Raw genomic sequence first — 16,368 nt, 5'->3', positions numbered from 1 at the left:
CCGGCTGCGGTCCCTCTGTGGACCGGCACTGGTGGACCCTGTTCCGGAGGAGGCCGTGGCCTCGTCGTCACCGAGAGAAGGGCCCCTGGACACGATGGTGGTTGTCGCCGCAGGCCATAGGGATCCAGCCCCTTCGCTGAATCCAGCGAAGGCGGCCTTCCCACCCCGCGGTAGAGACACTTCCCGCTCGCCCTGGAGTAATATTCTGGGAAGACCTCGGTTGTTGAGCTAAAATTCCTGTTGCCCGGGCTACTAAATGGAAATCTGTTTCATGCGGAACCTCTAAACTATGTGACAGGTGAACCTCGTTTTAAGTACTTCTGCTGCTGTACGCTGGTACAGACGTGCAGTGGTTTTTAAGTCGCCGATAGTGACGTCATTTTAGAGGAGCGTTTCCTGAACTCATCTCAGCAAGCAGCTACCAATTGAGGGCCCTAAGCAATGTAAACAGTCATGGCTTTCCTTGATTGAGCACTATGTAAGGGCTTTACATACATTCTCTCTCATCTTCACGGAGCCACAGTACCCATTTTGTATCTGAGGCTCAAAGGGAAAGGAACTTGACCAAAACCACAGAAAACGCCCTGTTCCAGCGGCCGGGTGACCTAAAACATCAATCATAAAAATGCTTTACGATGGATAATATGGGTTATGTTCTACAAAATATATAAAATGCATTGCAATATAACACAATACAAGCTGTAATAGAAATACCTACAAGGACCAAATATAGCAGAGAGACAGTACTTGTCTCTTATCTAGAAATGTGCTGTGTGAGCTGCGTGGTGATTGGTGGCTAGGAGTTTAACAGAGAAGGTAGGTCTAGCCTGAGACCAACAGAAGATGATTTAGCCTGAGAGAGTAATAGAAGCAAAAGCACGGAGGTGTAAACTAGTTTCGTTTCAGCACCTTCCAGTGAAAGAAGGGTAAATGGGAAATTATTAGGCAAGTTAGGGGCCAGGAAAGTAAGAGCATTTTATGCTATTATAAGAGTGGGTTTAAATTTTTGTAAGTAGGACAGGAGAACCAGAGAAGTGTCCTGAAGGAGGAAGAGGCCTGAGAAAGCACCCTCTGGGGGTACCCTGAAGGATTGGCCAGTTATTTTTAAAAATCTGAATTCCTATCTTACTGATAAATCTTACTGTTCAAACTACAGGTTCCCTTTGGAAAGTTATTGTTTTTAAGTGAAAAATCCTGTGGGGCGCCTGGGTGGCTCAGTCAGTTGAGCATCCGACTCGTGATTTCAGCTCAGGTCATGATCCCAGGGTCATGCAAGCCCAAGTGCAGCTCCAGAGGAGCTTGCTTAAGATTCTCTTTCTCTCCCTCTGCCCCTCTCCCCTGCTTGCTCTCTCTCTCTATATTTTTAAAATGATGTGAATAAGCTACTAGTTTGTCCATTTTATATATGTTTAAATAATCAGATTTCCTGAAATAATCAGGATTTGTAAATTAAAGTTTTTAACATCAGTGCTGGTAAGTCTTGGTCCTTTGATTCTCTTTCTACTTAGTAGTTCTAGGTTGTTGCCACAGCTGGCTAAGGACACTAGCAACCCTTCTCTCTACCCCATCCCCATTTCTATATACGTGTGAGAAAAATTAAGTAACACTTGTCAGTACCTTCATATCCTTTGCCCCATTTTTTTTCAATCTACCCCTACCTTGTATGAATCCTACTATCCTTATCCTCCCCTTTGGTACTGGAGCAGCTGACCATCACTGGAATATGTGCATAATCACATGCATTCTATTATTAAATTCTAGTCACCAAGCACAACTGAACCATCAACACCATTCAGAAATCCTGTTAAATTTTTCTGAATTGCCCTCCCTCTGTAGACAACTCTTGAAACCTTCACCAGTTTTCTCAAACCCTCACCATTGCCCTTCCAAATCCTCTCAAAGTATATAACTTTACATCACAAAGAAAATTGAAATCGTAAAAACTGATGTGACTGAAGCATGCTGAGCAAAGAAGAGTGTTATGGGATAAAGTCAGAGAAGGGCTATCAAGGCAAAGGCAGGGGGACAGCAGGGCCTTGTAGGCTATCTTAAGAAGTTTACATTATTGCAAAGGGAAGCATTAACAAGTTTTTAACAAGAATGAAACAATATAATATGCATTTAAAAAAATAAATGGCTAAAAGGAAATAACTATGGCTGCTTTGTAGAGAATGGACTGAAAGGAGAGATTATGAGGCTATCTCAGTAGTTTGGGTGAATGATGATAATGGCTTGGGCTAGAGATGTGACAGTGGGGATGATAGAAATAGTTTCAGGTATAGTTTGAAAGTAGAGCTAATAGATTTGCTGATGGCTTGACTGTGGGGTTGATAGAGGAAACAAGGATGCCTATTAGATTTGGGGCTTGAGGAACTGGGTCAATGGATGTACCATTTCCTGAAACGTGTTAAATTTCAGATGCTTGTTAGACATCCAGGTAGAGATGTTAAATAGGCAGTTATATTAACTAATGTGCAAGACAGAAGGTATGGGGACGTAGGACTGAAGATACAATTTTCAGAGTTTATGTCAACATTGTTGAGAAGGAGCACAGACTAAAGGTCAAGAGCTTAGGCTTTGGAGGAAAGAGACCTGAATTTGCCTGTGCCCCTCCAGTTGCTGTCTATAACCTTGACCAAATTACTGAACCTTTCTGAGTTTGCCTTTGGAGGATAATTCCTATTCTCATGGGATTATCTGTGAGTATGAAATGAATAATGCATCTAAAGCTCTTGACGTAGTACCTGACACATAGTTAAATGCTCAAATTTAGAACTTTAAAAAAGTGTCATAAGTCACCTTGCATCTTGTGGGGAAAATTGTAACCAATTGGATTTATAACCTTTTAATTGATTTTATTTGAATTATGCAAGTATGCACATGACCTCAGTCATCCCCATTTTCTAAGGAAGAATACTGGTCTGCTTTTTTCTCAGAAACCTTTTCCATAATCTCATAACTTCTTTTTTGGTCAATATCCTGGGCAACATCATAATGCTTTTGAATTTTGAGGCCTCTTATTCTATGGATAAACCTTTTTTTTTTTTTTTAATGTTTATTATTTTGAGAGAGCGAGAGAGAGAGAGAGACAAAGTGTGAGCAGGGGAGGGGTAGAGAGAGAGAGAGAGAGAGAGGGAGACGTAGAATCTGAAGCAGGTTCCAGGCTCTGAGCCATCAGCACAGAGCCCGATGAGGGGCTGGAACCCTCTGATGATGAGATCATGACCTGAGCCGAAGTTGGCTGCTTAACCGACTGAGCCACCCAGGCTCCCCCATAGATAAACCCTTCTTAACCAGATTTTCAGCAACACTCATTCCATTGATATTTTGGAAATTATCTTGGAATCAGGTTAGGTTATAGAGCTATTTAAGGAAACCAGTATAACAACTTCTCTCTGGCCCCAAATTGTCCAAGTGATGACCCACATACAATGTTTTTTTTAATGACTTGATCTTAAAGGTATTGCCGGTGTACTGCTTTCTCAGCTGTGATGATTACCAGGTAGAAGTACAGTAATCTGTAAACAACATGACAAGGTCCTTGAAAAAAGAATAGGCAAGTTAATATTTTCTTGGTGCCAAAAGAATCATTACTGGTAATTAGGTACTCCCCTTATCCCCATGTTCTAATAAGGTCAAAAGATATTAGTATACATTTATTAAATATCTACTCACAGAGCAAAACTCTATAAATATTTATATGCTCACCAAGTGGCACTGAATGAAATCCCAATAGGAAGGATGTGCAAATGCTTTTCAAATATGTAGAAATTAAAATACTCATGGAATTTTTCTAAGGGCACATGTTCAGAGCTGTAAGCTATGGAAAAGCCTCTAGTAATTAATGGCAGGGCACTAAGGTGACTAAGCCTAGCTGGTACAGAACGGGTTTCCAAGGTTGTGGAGTTTTTAGTGCTAAAACTGGGAAATCCAAGGCAAACTGCCTTGGTTGGTCACCTTACTTGGCACCTCACCAAAAATTTTTGTATAATATAATTAAAACACTCTTTCCAAAAATAGATGGAAAGAAATTATCTTTTGTCATTTTGTTTATAAAGTTTATTTTATTGCAGCATTTATTGCTTTTTAAAAAATGTTTTAGTTGTTGTGTTTTACGAGGCAAGATGTAAAAAAGTTACATTTTAATTTTAAAATAAATTTAAGGTTACATTTTACCAAAAGGGCAGAGAGAGACTAATAAGCTAATTGAGTACTTTGCATTTGTTTAAAAACATCTGTCTGCGTACTTACAAACAACAATTGAGTGTTATATCATTGTTGGGAGATAGATCTTATGACACCACTTTTGTGTGGAAAAAATAAAGCTTAGGGAAACTGAGGTTATATGCTTCATTAGAAGTCTGGGCACCTGGGTGGCTCAGTTGGTTAAGGTCCTACTCTTGATTTGGGCTCAGGTCACCATCTCATGGTTCATGGGTTTGAGCCTGGGTCAGGCTCTGCACTGACAGCACAGAGCTTGCTTGGGAGTCTCTCTTTCTCTGCCCCTCCCCTGCTCTCTCATGCGTGTGCATGCACACTCTGTCTCAAAATAAGTAAATAAACTTTAAAGAAAAAAAAGTCTGGTAGAGATATTAATAACCAAGACAGAACTGAGATTCCTGACTACAACCCTTCCCTGTCTTTCTTCCAGAATACAGAGTCTAAAGACTCTATTATTGAACTTAAGATTTCATGAACGTGATTATCTACAATGGGTGGTAAGATAATTCTGGCACTAGAAGTAGAGTGCCCCTCATGCAATTAGACAAGTGTACAAAATGTACCATAATGTCTGTGTTCTCTGCAACTGCAACACACATTAATTTGGCCTAAATGTGTGCTTATATTATACTCCTGCAAAAAATAGCAAATGATCATACCCCTGAAAGGAAATGTGTTTGTCCTAATGGTTTAACCACTTGAAGAAAAAAGTAGTTTTATAACAAAAGTTTTCAAAAGAAATGCTTCTCTGTGGTTCACGGTATTTCTAGTTTGTTGTGTTGCCTTGTGGATGTATTTGAATGAATGGACGAATGAATGGGCAAAAAGTGAACAAATATATTATTGAGTCTATGCGAGAGTAGATGTGTGTATGTTTTTAACTTACTCCTTGTGATCTTGTGAAGTTGGAATTCTTAACTTCATTCAATACATAAGGAAAAAGGCTCAAAGATGAAAAATAATCTGCCAAAGTTCGCAACGGATGCAGAGCTTTGATTCCAGGTTTTAAGAGTTCAAGTCCACTGTTTTTACCATGCAATTCTCAGTAATTTTAATAAGATCTTATTCCTGTACTAAATTGTGCCTTCCGGGGCACCAGGGTGGCTCAGTCAGTTAGTCCGTTATGCATCCAACTCTTGATTTCGGTTCAGGTCATGATTTCGTGGTTGGTGAGGTAGAGCTCTTGTCCAGCCCCTCGGTCCAGCTCTGCATTGATAGCATGGAGCCTGCTTGGAATTCTCTCTCTCCTATCTCTCTGCCCCCTCCCCCCACTCACATGTGCACTTTCTCTCTCTCTCTCTCTCTCTCTCTCAAAATAAATAAAATTAAAAAATAAAAAATAAAATGTGTGTTTATATTTGTTATAAATTTGTTAAAATTTGTTTGCTATCAAACCTACTGTTGTAACTGATTGGCAACATAAACATTGACTATATGCAATGTTTGTTCCTACTTAGAAATAGGTCATAAAAATAGAATAGTGAATAAATAAACGTGTTATCCTCTATTTACATAGTCCTGCTTTATTTTTTGTGGCTGCAATCTTAGCATTTTATTTATTTATTTATTTAATTTTTTTTTTAACGTTTATTTTTGAGACAGAGAGAGACAGAGCATGAACGGGGGAGGGTCAGAGAGAGGGAGACACAGAATCGGAAGCAGGCTCCAGGCTCCGAGCCGTCAGCCCAGAGCCCGACGCGGGGCTCGAACTCATGGACCACGAGATCATGACCTGAGCCGAAGTCGGCCGCTTAACTGACTGAGCCACCCAGACGCCCCTGCAATCTTAGCATTTTAAAAAAATATTTATTAATTTTAAGAGAGAGAGAGCACATGGCACATGAGTGGGGGAGATGCAGAGAAAGAGGGAGAGAGAGAGAGAGAGAGAGAGAGAGAGAGAGAATCCCAAGCTGGCTTCTCAATGTGGGTACAGAACCCGATGCGGGGCTTGATCCCACAGTGAGATCATGACCTGAGCCAAAATCAAGGGTCCAACACTTAACTGACTGAGCTGCGCAGGTGCCCCAAATTGTAGCATTTTTAATGAAAACTTAAGATGTGTAAGTTGTGTATGAGTGTGTGTGTGGTCAATCAATCAGTAGTTATTTATTAGTGTTTATCCAGCTCAATGCACCTTTCAGTGGCATTCCGGAGAGATTTTTTAAAAATAACACTACCACCTAAGAAATCAAATTACTTAAGGGGAAGTGTAAATGTAAAGGTTAGTTATAGAAATGGTAACTGTACATCAAAGAGAGATAACAAGCAAGAAGAATGGTACAGGTGGTAAATGCTAAAGGAGTTTAAAGGAGACGGAAGTTACTAAACTGGGGTGTTCTAAGAAAGCATTGTAAGCTGGACTTTCTCAGACCTTTATACCTTTGCATCTGCTGTTCCCTCTGCCTTACATCCTTCCAAGCCACTCGTAACCAGCACCTAATCCACATGCTTAGAGACTACTGTTTTTCCAAGCCGTTTTAAACCCGGCACTTGATGCCTAGAATGTGAGTAGTTTATGCATCTCCCATTTCTAACACACTTCCAAGTTTTTGATAATGTTGAAATGAATTAACATAAACCAAAAACAGTAGGCCAATAGATATTTATTGTCTTCTTACTGCAAATGTGTTACATCTTGTTGACATTATATCATTGTTGGTGCTCTTACCTGTTAATTCTTTTAGGTCTCCATGACTTGCAGGTTGTGTGGAGGAGGAGAAGGGGGCCCAATGTGCATGTCCTCCACAGCTCTCCTGATGTAAGGTTTCTCTAGGGCTAATGCCCACATCACCTCTCACATCCCCAACGGTACCTCAGCTTCTCACACTTTGTAGCAAGAGAGGATTGATGTTGGAATTCAGCAGATTGGACACACCTGATACATGCAGTCCGGTTATGAGTGAGTAAAGGACTGCAGCAGGGAGCAAAAGAGAAATGTGTCAGGGACTTGAAGACTGGAGTAACCGAGGGAATCCTGGAACAGCGGCACCTGGAAGGTGCACCTGTCCCCAAAGTCTCATTTTTAAAAGTTTTCCTTTGTCTCTCTTTTGGTTTAGGGGGTCTTTTCATCTGTTTTGTCTGAGACAATAACCATGATTCAAAAGGCATAGTCACCTCTTCCAGCTCCAGGAACCAGATGCCACTCCTTATGGTGATTTTGCAATGTGGCTAGAACTGGTTTTTCAATTCTGTGGTTCCAACTATACCCTCACAGACATCGTCAGTGAGGTAGTAATGGGAGGGCTTGTGATACATGACTTCTCGCCCAAAAGTCTTAATGAGCTGCTTCACATTGGCTTTCTTGAAAAGAGAATTTAACATGCTGGATATGTGGTTTAACACACTCAAATGCAAAAGCACCGAACAGAGCTTCCATTTTAAAGAATTTGAAAGGTCAATAAAATTAAATCATTACCTTCTATATAAATGTTATTAGAATAGTCCCAAAGGGTTATTTCATAGTTATTGATAGATATTTTTACATCAAGCAAAGCTATGCATATTCAGACACATTTTTTGGCTGAACAATAACAAACTGCATGCATGAGCCTTTGTTTCTTTCTAGGTGAGTGTGTGTAGGAGGTTGCAGGTGAAGAGGGTCAGACAGAAGTACATTGTACTGAAGCGGATATTCTCACTCAACTAACTTTGGCAGGTGCTACAGTGTAGCAGCACCATAAGCTCCAGAGCAAGAAGCCTCACTTGGTAAGAATGACCTCAGCAAGTTGTATCCACTTAAGAGCCTGTTTTCCCATCTAAAAAAATAGGAATAACAATAGGATTTTCCTCATTGGACTGTAACAACTGACAATGTGAAAGTACTCATTACGTTCATCATTATTGGACACAGAAAATGTACAGTGTTTTGTTTTAGGCTTGAGAACGTATACAAAGATGATTATTAGTCAATTGTAAAGCAATGGCTCTTTGAAGAGTACACACCCTCTGTCAAATTGTTGAAAAATGTTGCTGTGCTCCTCTTGCATGCTTGTGTTTTTATTAGTTAATTCAACAAGCCCATTGTTTGTTCACCAATAGTATTTTAGGCACTATGCTAAGATGTTGAGAGGAAGCAGATAAAAGCATTTCAGGGGCACCTGAGTGGCTCAGTAGGTTAAGCATCCGACTTCGGCTCAGGTCATGATCTCACGGTTCAAGTCCTACATTGGGCTCTGTGCTGACAGCTCCGAGCCTGGAGCCTGCTTCGGGTTCTGTGTCTCCCTCTCTCTCCGCCCCTACCCCACTCATGCTCTGTTTCTCTCTCTCTCCCTCCCTCTGTCTCTCTCTCTCCCTCTGTCTCTGTCTCTGTCTCTCTCTCTCTCTCTCTTTCTCAGAAAATGAATAAACATTAAAAATTTTTTAAACCATTTCAGTTCTCAAAATGCTCACAGACTAGTGAGGGAAACAGACATGCAAACCATTAATTACATTACAATATCGTAAGTACTATAATAAAGTATGGTCTGAATGTTAGGGGAGCAAGAAGACAGGCATCTCAGTGTGGGAGGCAGACAAGGGCAGACAAGGATGTTATGGAGGGCTTCCTGGGAGGGTGTGGCTTGAGCTGAATAGTGGTGGAAAAATAATGTTCTGGAAATAAGGGAGAATGTATGTGCATGTAAGTGTGAAAGAGTATGGCATATTTGAGCCATGACCTGTTTGGGGAACTGCCAGTAGGTCCACATACCTGAAATTTAGGATATACATAAGATTTAGAAATACCCTTGTCTCTTCTCTGTACCTTTTTTATATTCCTTTCCCTTTTCCCATTCTTTTTTTATTCTCTTTTTCCTTCCTCCTTGGGTAACTTGACTAAAGACTCCACGGCTTGAGTGATAGAGCTAGAAATCAAAGCCCTGATTCATCTTTCTGTTTCCAGAGTCGGTGCTTCTCTTACTATGCTACTTTGAAGATTTTTCACTCTTTTAATAAAGCTTCTCATTATTTTCCTAGGATTTTTGTGAAGGAGACTATGTCAGGTTGCTTGCTTTACTAAACTAATTTTGATCATTTCATTTAGGTTATATGGGACAGTAGGATGAATACAAGGAGGGTAAGATGTGTTCCATATTAATTCAATGAAATATGCATTTACTGAATGCAGGTGAACGTAAACCATTGTAGTGGGTGTTATTGAAAAAATACAAAACAGGTTACACTTCCTATCCTTAAGAAGCTGACAGTGTAATACAGGAAATGATACAGGAAATAATCTAATGCAAGACAGCTCATTTAACAGCTGTCTTTTAAGCTTAGCACAAGGGCAGTATTTCTCAACCTTTTTTTTTCATTATCAGTCCCTAAGGAACCTTTTTAAACCTTTCCATCTTAATCACTTCCCCCCAATGAAATTTTACTACCACAGGTAGACTGTGTATCTATGTACTGTATGTATACCTGTGCTTTATACAGAAAAAGAGGACTTTTTTTGGACACACACCCCCAGAACCAATTTTAGCCCCCTTAGGGGCAAATATTGACTCTGTTGAGGATATATGCACTAGGCTAACACTATAACTTTCAAAGTCTAAGATTGGACAGTCAAATTCTAGTTTCAGAATTTTTGTAAATATCTACCAATGATTAAATCACATTTAAAAATTAAATTTCCTGAGTTTAAAAATAAAACCCGCAGCATTAGATCAAAAAATAAAATAATCGAATATATTCATGCTTCTGTGGCTGAGTTCAGGGCTGCCACATTGCGTAACTCCAGGGGAGTATAGGCACAGTATATGGTCTGTAATGGTAATAGAGGGAGAGAATGAAAAATAATTTGAAGCTATAGCCATGATGTGGTTGAAAGAGAAACTCAAGTTCATAAGTCATTTCAACTACTGCCCGTTCTAATCATCTTAAACTTTTCCTGACATTCCTCTCCTATACAGAATTATGTGTTTGTCCTCTTCAACATGCAATTAATTCTTTGTAAATGCTTAATTCACTCACAAATTAATTTACATACAGGCCTGGAGTGTGTACCAACCGGAAAATTCAGAGTGTTCACACATTCGCTTTAGTGCTCGGTCAGGAACTGGGAATACAAATGCGGTGCTAATTTTTACTCCACATTGATACTCTTTACAAATTAATGTGTCCGAGCTGAAGTGCCCACCCCAGGACAAAATTGAATTCTCCTAGACTTATAAGCCAGGGAACTGAGGGGGTCCCCAGCCAACAGTAAGGAACTGTGAAGAACTGAATCCTTAGCGAGGAACTGAAAGCCTTGGTTCAAAAGTACCATGAGGAGCTAAATCCTGCCAGCAACCACGTATGCACACTTGAACGTGAATCTTCCTGCAATCAAGCATTCCTGTGAGACTGAAGCCCTGGCTAACACCTTGCTTCATCCTTGCGAGAGATCCTGAGACCAGACCCAGCTAAGCCACACCCAGATTCTGACCTACAGATACTCTGAGATAAGTGTTTGTTGTTACTGGTTTGTTTTTGTTTTTGTTCTTGTTTTTTAATTGAATTCTCCTTCATCTCCAAAAGGTCTCCTTTTAGTTGTTCAATAGGTACCAGAATAACCAATTAGATTCCACCTACTGTACCCCACCATAGAATTTAGCACCTCTTCATAGCACTCCCCACACTTGTATAATGTCTGTCCTCTCTGAGTTGATAAGTTACGTGAGGTCAGAGACTGTTCCTATCATGTTTATGTCTACAGACTACATATACAACTTAGTTTTTAATGGTTAGAAGACATACAGTAAAAAAGGTAAAGATCTAACTTGTTTTGCCCATTTGTTCTTTCTACCAAGTTAGACCTTAACCCGATGTCATATATCAAAATAAAATCCAGATATATATTTAAATAAAGGAAAGAAAATATAAAATTGGTTCAAGAAATATTGGTGAATATTTAATCATCTGGGAGTGGGAAAAGCATTATCAAGGATAGCACCAAAGGCAAATCTCTAAAGCAAAAGACGAATAGATGTGACTAATTTGAAGCTTCCTTCTGTTAAAAAAAAAATCATAAATAAAAGACAAAATGGGGAAAATCTTCACAACGTGTATGACAAAAGGTTATTTATCTTTAATGTATTCTAAAATCTCATGAATTAATAATACACATACTTTGTGTGTTTGGGGGGTAGAGAGAGACGTAAACTAATATGCAAATGTCCAATAAATAACAAAAAAGTGCAACTTTATTAGTAAATGAAATGGAAATTAATAACAATATACAACTTTCACCTGTCAAAATGGTATATAGATTTTATAAAACTCTGAGTTTTGAGAGGAGCAGCAGGAACAGAATGATGACTCATAAGAGTACAAATTAGTACAGCTTTTCCAGAGGGCAGTTTATAAGCAAGAAAAAAAAAACCTTAAAATGGTCAAATTCGTTTTTTTTTAATTATTTTAATTTTTATTTATTTTTGAGAGAGAGAGAAAGACAGAACGTGAGCAGGGGAGGGGCAGAGAGAGAGGGAGACACAGAATCCAAAGCAGGCTCCAGGCTCCACGCTTGTCCACACAGAGCCCACCGCGGGGCTCCAACACACGGACAGTGAGATCACGACCTGAGCCGAAGTCGGATGTTTGTTCTAGCTTTGAGAAGAATGCTGGTGCAATTTTGATTGGGATTGCATTGAATGTGTAGATTGCTTTGGGTAGTATTGACATTTTAACAATATTTATTCTTCCAGTCCATGAGCATGGAATGTTTTTCCATTTCTTTGTATCTTCTTCAATTTCTTTCATAAGCTTTCTATAGTTTTCAGTATAGCGATCTTTTACATCTTTGGTTAGGTTTATTCCTAGGTATTTTACGATTCTTGGTGCAATTGTGAATGGGATCACTTTCTTTATTTCTCTTTCTGTTGCTTCATTACTGGTGTATAAAAATGCAACCAATTTCTGTACATTAATTTTGTACCCTGCGACTTTGCTGAATTCATGTATCAGTTCTAGCTGACTTTTGGTGGAGTCTGTCGGGTTTTCCATGTAGAATATCATGTCGTCTGCAAAAAGTGAAAGTTTGACTTCAGTGATCATATCCTTTGATCCAGCAACATTTTTTTCTAGTAAATTAACCTAAGGAAATTAGTATCAAAGTCTAACTCCAAAAGTGTTCAGGGAATTAGTTGGTAAAACGAATTATAATAAAATCAAAAACTATGCTAACCACTTAAAATGATACTATAGAGAAATATTTGATCTGGAAAGATGGTCATGATATCTGAATAAACAGGAAAAAAAGGAAGTTAAAACCAGTATTAGACAATAGGTATACAGTGTATGTACATTTGTATGGGCAGAAAGAAGGCTAAGAGGATTTTTCATTCACATATTGTAAAATTTTATTTACATACTATAAAATTCACCCATTTTAAGTGTATGACTCAATTATTTTTAATAGATTTACAGAGTTCTATAGCCATCACATTTCAGTTAAAATAATTTTTCTTTTCTTAATTAAGCCAATTTTTTTATACTCCCGCAATAAGTTTATATAACAGGTCATTTTAAAAGTTAAATTCCTCCTTTACTACTGACTTCTCCAAAAAAAAAGAGGAGGCAAAATACGCAATGTCAAAATAATTATAACGGTAGTTAAAATGTTTTCCAAAGAATAAAAAAGGTAATGAACAAACACACTTTAATTCATACAGAGGGACTGAAGACCTAACTGAGATTGAAAGACCTGCTTTCAGCTTGTGGAAGTTTGCCTATTTGCAAAAGGGCTTTACTCTTTTATCCCCACCTGCCCTCTCTCCTTGACCTTGCTGATCTTCTCAACATATTTCAGCTTAAAAGAATAAGGAGTTCTACTTCTGGAGCCATTAAAATTGCTAATTCAATCTTAATTATTCTGATTTTTTTTTTTTAAGTAAGCTCTATGCCCTACGTGGGACTTGAACCTACTACCCCGAGATCAAGAGTTCACATGTTCTACCAACTGAGCCAACCAGACGTCCCTAATTCAATCTTAATTCTTAAAATTAAACTGGATTTAGACTTGATAAACGTAAAGAAAAATAAATTCAAGAAATAAATAGGAACATGGGATCAGAAAAAGATAACAAGATAGATTGATGTTTCAAAGATGAACATGTAATAACCAATTGTTATAGCTGTGGAAACTATATGATATGTACCAAATAAACACTGATTTCATGGGCAAAGCCACAATGATTTTCCACCTATAAATATCTAATGCCACCATGGAGAGATCAGATCTTAAAACACCAGATAAATAGGGATGAGATTTAAAATTTTCTAAAATTTTATCCTACCCAAATAACATTCTGTTTTATAGAAATAGAGATAGAACACACACCTGTGTTTCACTGTTGTTATGTGAGTTAGTTCTGGAATAAAAATGAAAATACGGGAGAATGGCAAAATTCCAAAACCTTTCCATGCAATGGCAAGAAAAAATAAAATCCAAAAATACATTTTTCACACAACAGGATCACAGAATATTACGAAATGAGTCTTGTTATCTCTATTTCAATCTCTCTCTCTCTTTTTTTTTACGAATGAGAAAATCAGAAAGATCATGATCTGTCCAAAGTGATATTATTAGCTCAGTGTCAAAAAAACTGAAAACCCTCATCTCTTTCTTCTTAATCTCCTGCTTTTTACCTTAATCCATGTTTCTATGGGAAACAATATAGTAGAGGCTCCAGAATCAAAGTGTTTGGTTTCACAAACAAAAAAAAGAGACAAAAACAGATTCTTAATTATAGAGGACAGAGATGATTAGCAGAGGGGAGGTGGGGGAGGGATGGGTGAAACAGGTGAAGGGGATTAAGAGCACACTCATGATGAGCACAGAGTCATGTATAGGATTGTTGAATGACCTGAGCCGAAGTCAGATGCTTAATATAGTCAGATCACTATATTGTACACCTGCAACTAATATAACATAATATAACATTATGTGTTAATTATATGGAATTTAAAAAAATGTTTTAAGTGTCTGGTTTCAAATCCTGGGTCACCACCTAACGAGCTCTGTACTTTGGTAGGTCACTTGATCTTTCTGGCTCTCATCTGGAAAGTGGAGGAACTGATAGAACTTATCTCACAAGAGTGTGTAAGATTGGCATATTATATGTAAAATGCTTAATAGAGGTGCTGGCACATAGTAAGCACTCAATAAACAGTGGTTGTTATTCAATGTATATGAAACTTTTTAAATAGTAACATGATAGGTAGGAATGTCATTAAAACAGTGTAGACGCGGGGGTCAAAGAAGTTGAATTTGGGTGTGGAGGTGGGGGAGAGAGAAAAGGGTATGGGGTGCAGAGGGAAACTATGGATTAGGAAATACTCTAGGATTGAGTTAATTAGAGAAAGACAATCAGAACAAAACTAGATCATACGAGAATTTTAAATAATGGACCAAAATCTCTGTGGAAATCTGAGCTTTGGTGAAATTGTGAGCCTTTGAGTCATAGTAGGAACAGGCTGCCAAGACCATGTTCCCTGAGCCAAGTGAGAGAACAAGCCAGTGTTAGATACTTGTCCACCCAGAGCAACTGAAAGAAGGAGCTGAATTCGGAAGTGGGTAGAAATAGTACAGGATTAGAGAAATGTATTGGGCTTCTTTTGGGAAACCTAGGCACAGGAGAGATTGACAGTTGCATGGAAGGAATGAGGTCAAGACATTGGAGAGTAAATGCACAAAACTAAAAAACACGAGGGGCGCCTGGGTGGCTCAGTCAGTTAAGTGTCCAATTCTTGATTTTGGCTCATGATCTCACAGTTTGTGAGACCGAACTGTCATATACTTATGTCATATACATATTTATTGTTTTAGTTATAAAAAGGTAATTATTTATACTCTTAAAAAGCTGGCATAAGTACGATGTAGTTTGCAATATCCTACCAAACCTAGAGTCAGAGCCAAAACAGTTTTTGGGGGTGGCTACCAGCATACCCATTTACCACTAGTAAACAAAGAGGCTTTACGGCTTTTTGTCACTACTTTCTCCAGAGAGGTTTTTTCAAAGTTGCCATTACAGTGATAGCACACAAGTTCTATGGACACCATGTAGAACCTTTCTTCTGAGATGACAGAGCTCCACATGCATAATCTCTTTTTTTTAAAAAAAGAACTGTTTAATGTTTATTTGAGAGAGAGAGAGAGTGAGCCAGAGAGGGCACGCACACACACACACACACACACACACACACACACACACAGAATCCAAAGCAGGCTCCAGACTCTGAGATGTCCAAGCAGAGCCCAACACAGGGCTTGAACTCACGAACAGTGAGATCATGACCTGAGCCGAAGTCAGATGCTTAACCAACTGAACTACCCAGGGGCCTGCGTAATCTCTCTTAAACTGCAAAAGAATTAGAAATTAGAATCTGTATAATATGTACTTGGTTCCTCTGAATGTTCAAACAAGTAGAATTGACTAGGTTTAGAGCTGGCAGGGACTTTAAGAAGTCCTTCATTTTATAAAAGGAGAACCTGAAGCTCAACAGAGTAAACTCACTTGCCTGTTCCCTAAGTGACCAACAGCAGAGTTGGCACTAGAATTGCAATTGCCTAACTTTTAGGGCAATGCTCTTTCCACTATAATGGATCATTAACTTGAATTAAATTTTTTTAATGTTTATTTTTATTTTTGAGAGAAAGTGAGAGACAGAGTGCGAGCGGGGGGAGGGGCAGAGAGAGAAGGAGACACAGAATCTGCAGCAGGCTCCAGGCTCTGAGCTGTCAGCACAGAGCCCAATGCAGGGCTTGAACTCACGAACCATGAGATCATGAGCCAAAGTTGGATGCTTAAACCGACTGAGCCACCCAGGTGCCCCTGTTAACTTGAATTTTTAAACTGATCTGTAAAAACAAAGTCTGGGGCACCTGGATGGCTCAGTTGGTTAAGTGTCCAGTTCTTGGTTTTGGCTCAGTTCATGATCTCATGTTCTGTGAGACTGAACTGTCATATCAATAGTTTGTTCCTTTTTACTGCTGAGTAATATTCCATGGTATTTATAGACCACAGCTTAACCATTCACATTTACGTTTGTTGCTTCTAGTTTGGGGCTATTATAAAAAAAGCTGCCATAGCCATTCCTGTATGTGTTTTTTGTGTGAATATAAGTTTTTGTATCTTTAGAATAAATGTCCTGGAACACAATTGCTGGGTCATACGGTAATCGTATGTTTAA

The sequence above is a fragment of the Panthera uncia genome (assembly GCF_023721935.1).
Source record: "Panthera uncia isolate 11264 chromosome B3 unlocalized genomic scaffold, Puncia_PCG_1.0 HiC_scaffold_1, whole genome shotgun sequence".
NCBI lineage: Eukaryota > Metazoa > Chordata > Mammalia > Carnivora > Felidae > Panthera > Panthera uncia.
This window is presented reverse-complemented; position numbering follows the sequence as displayed.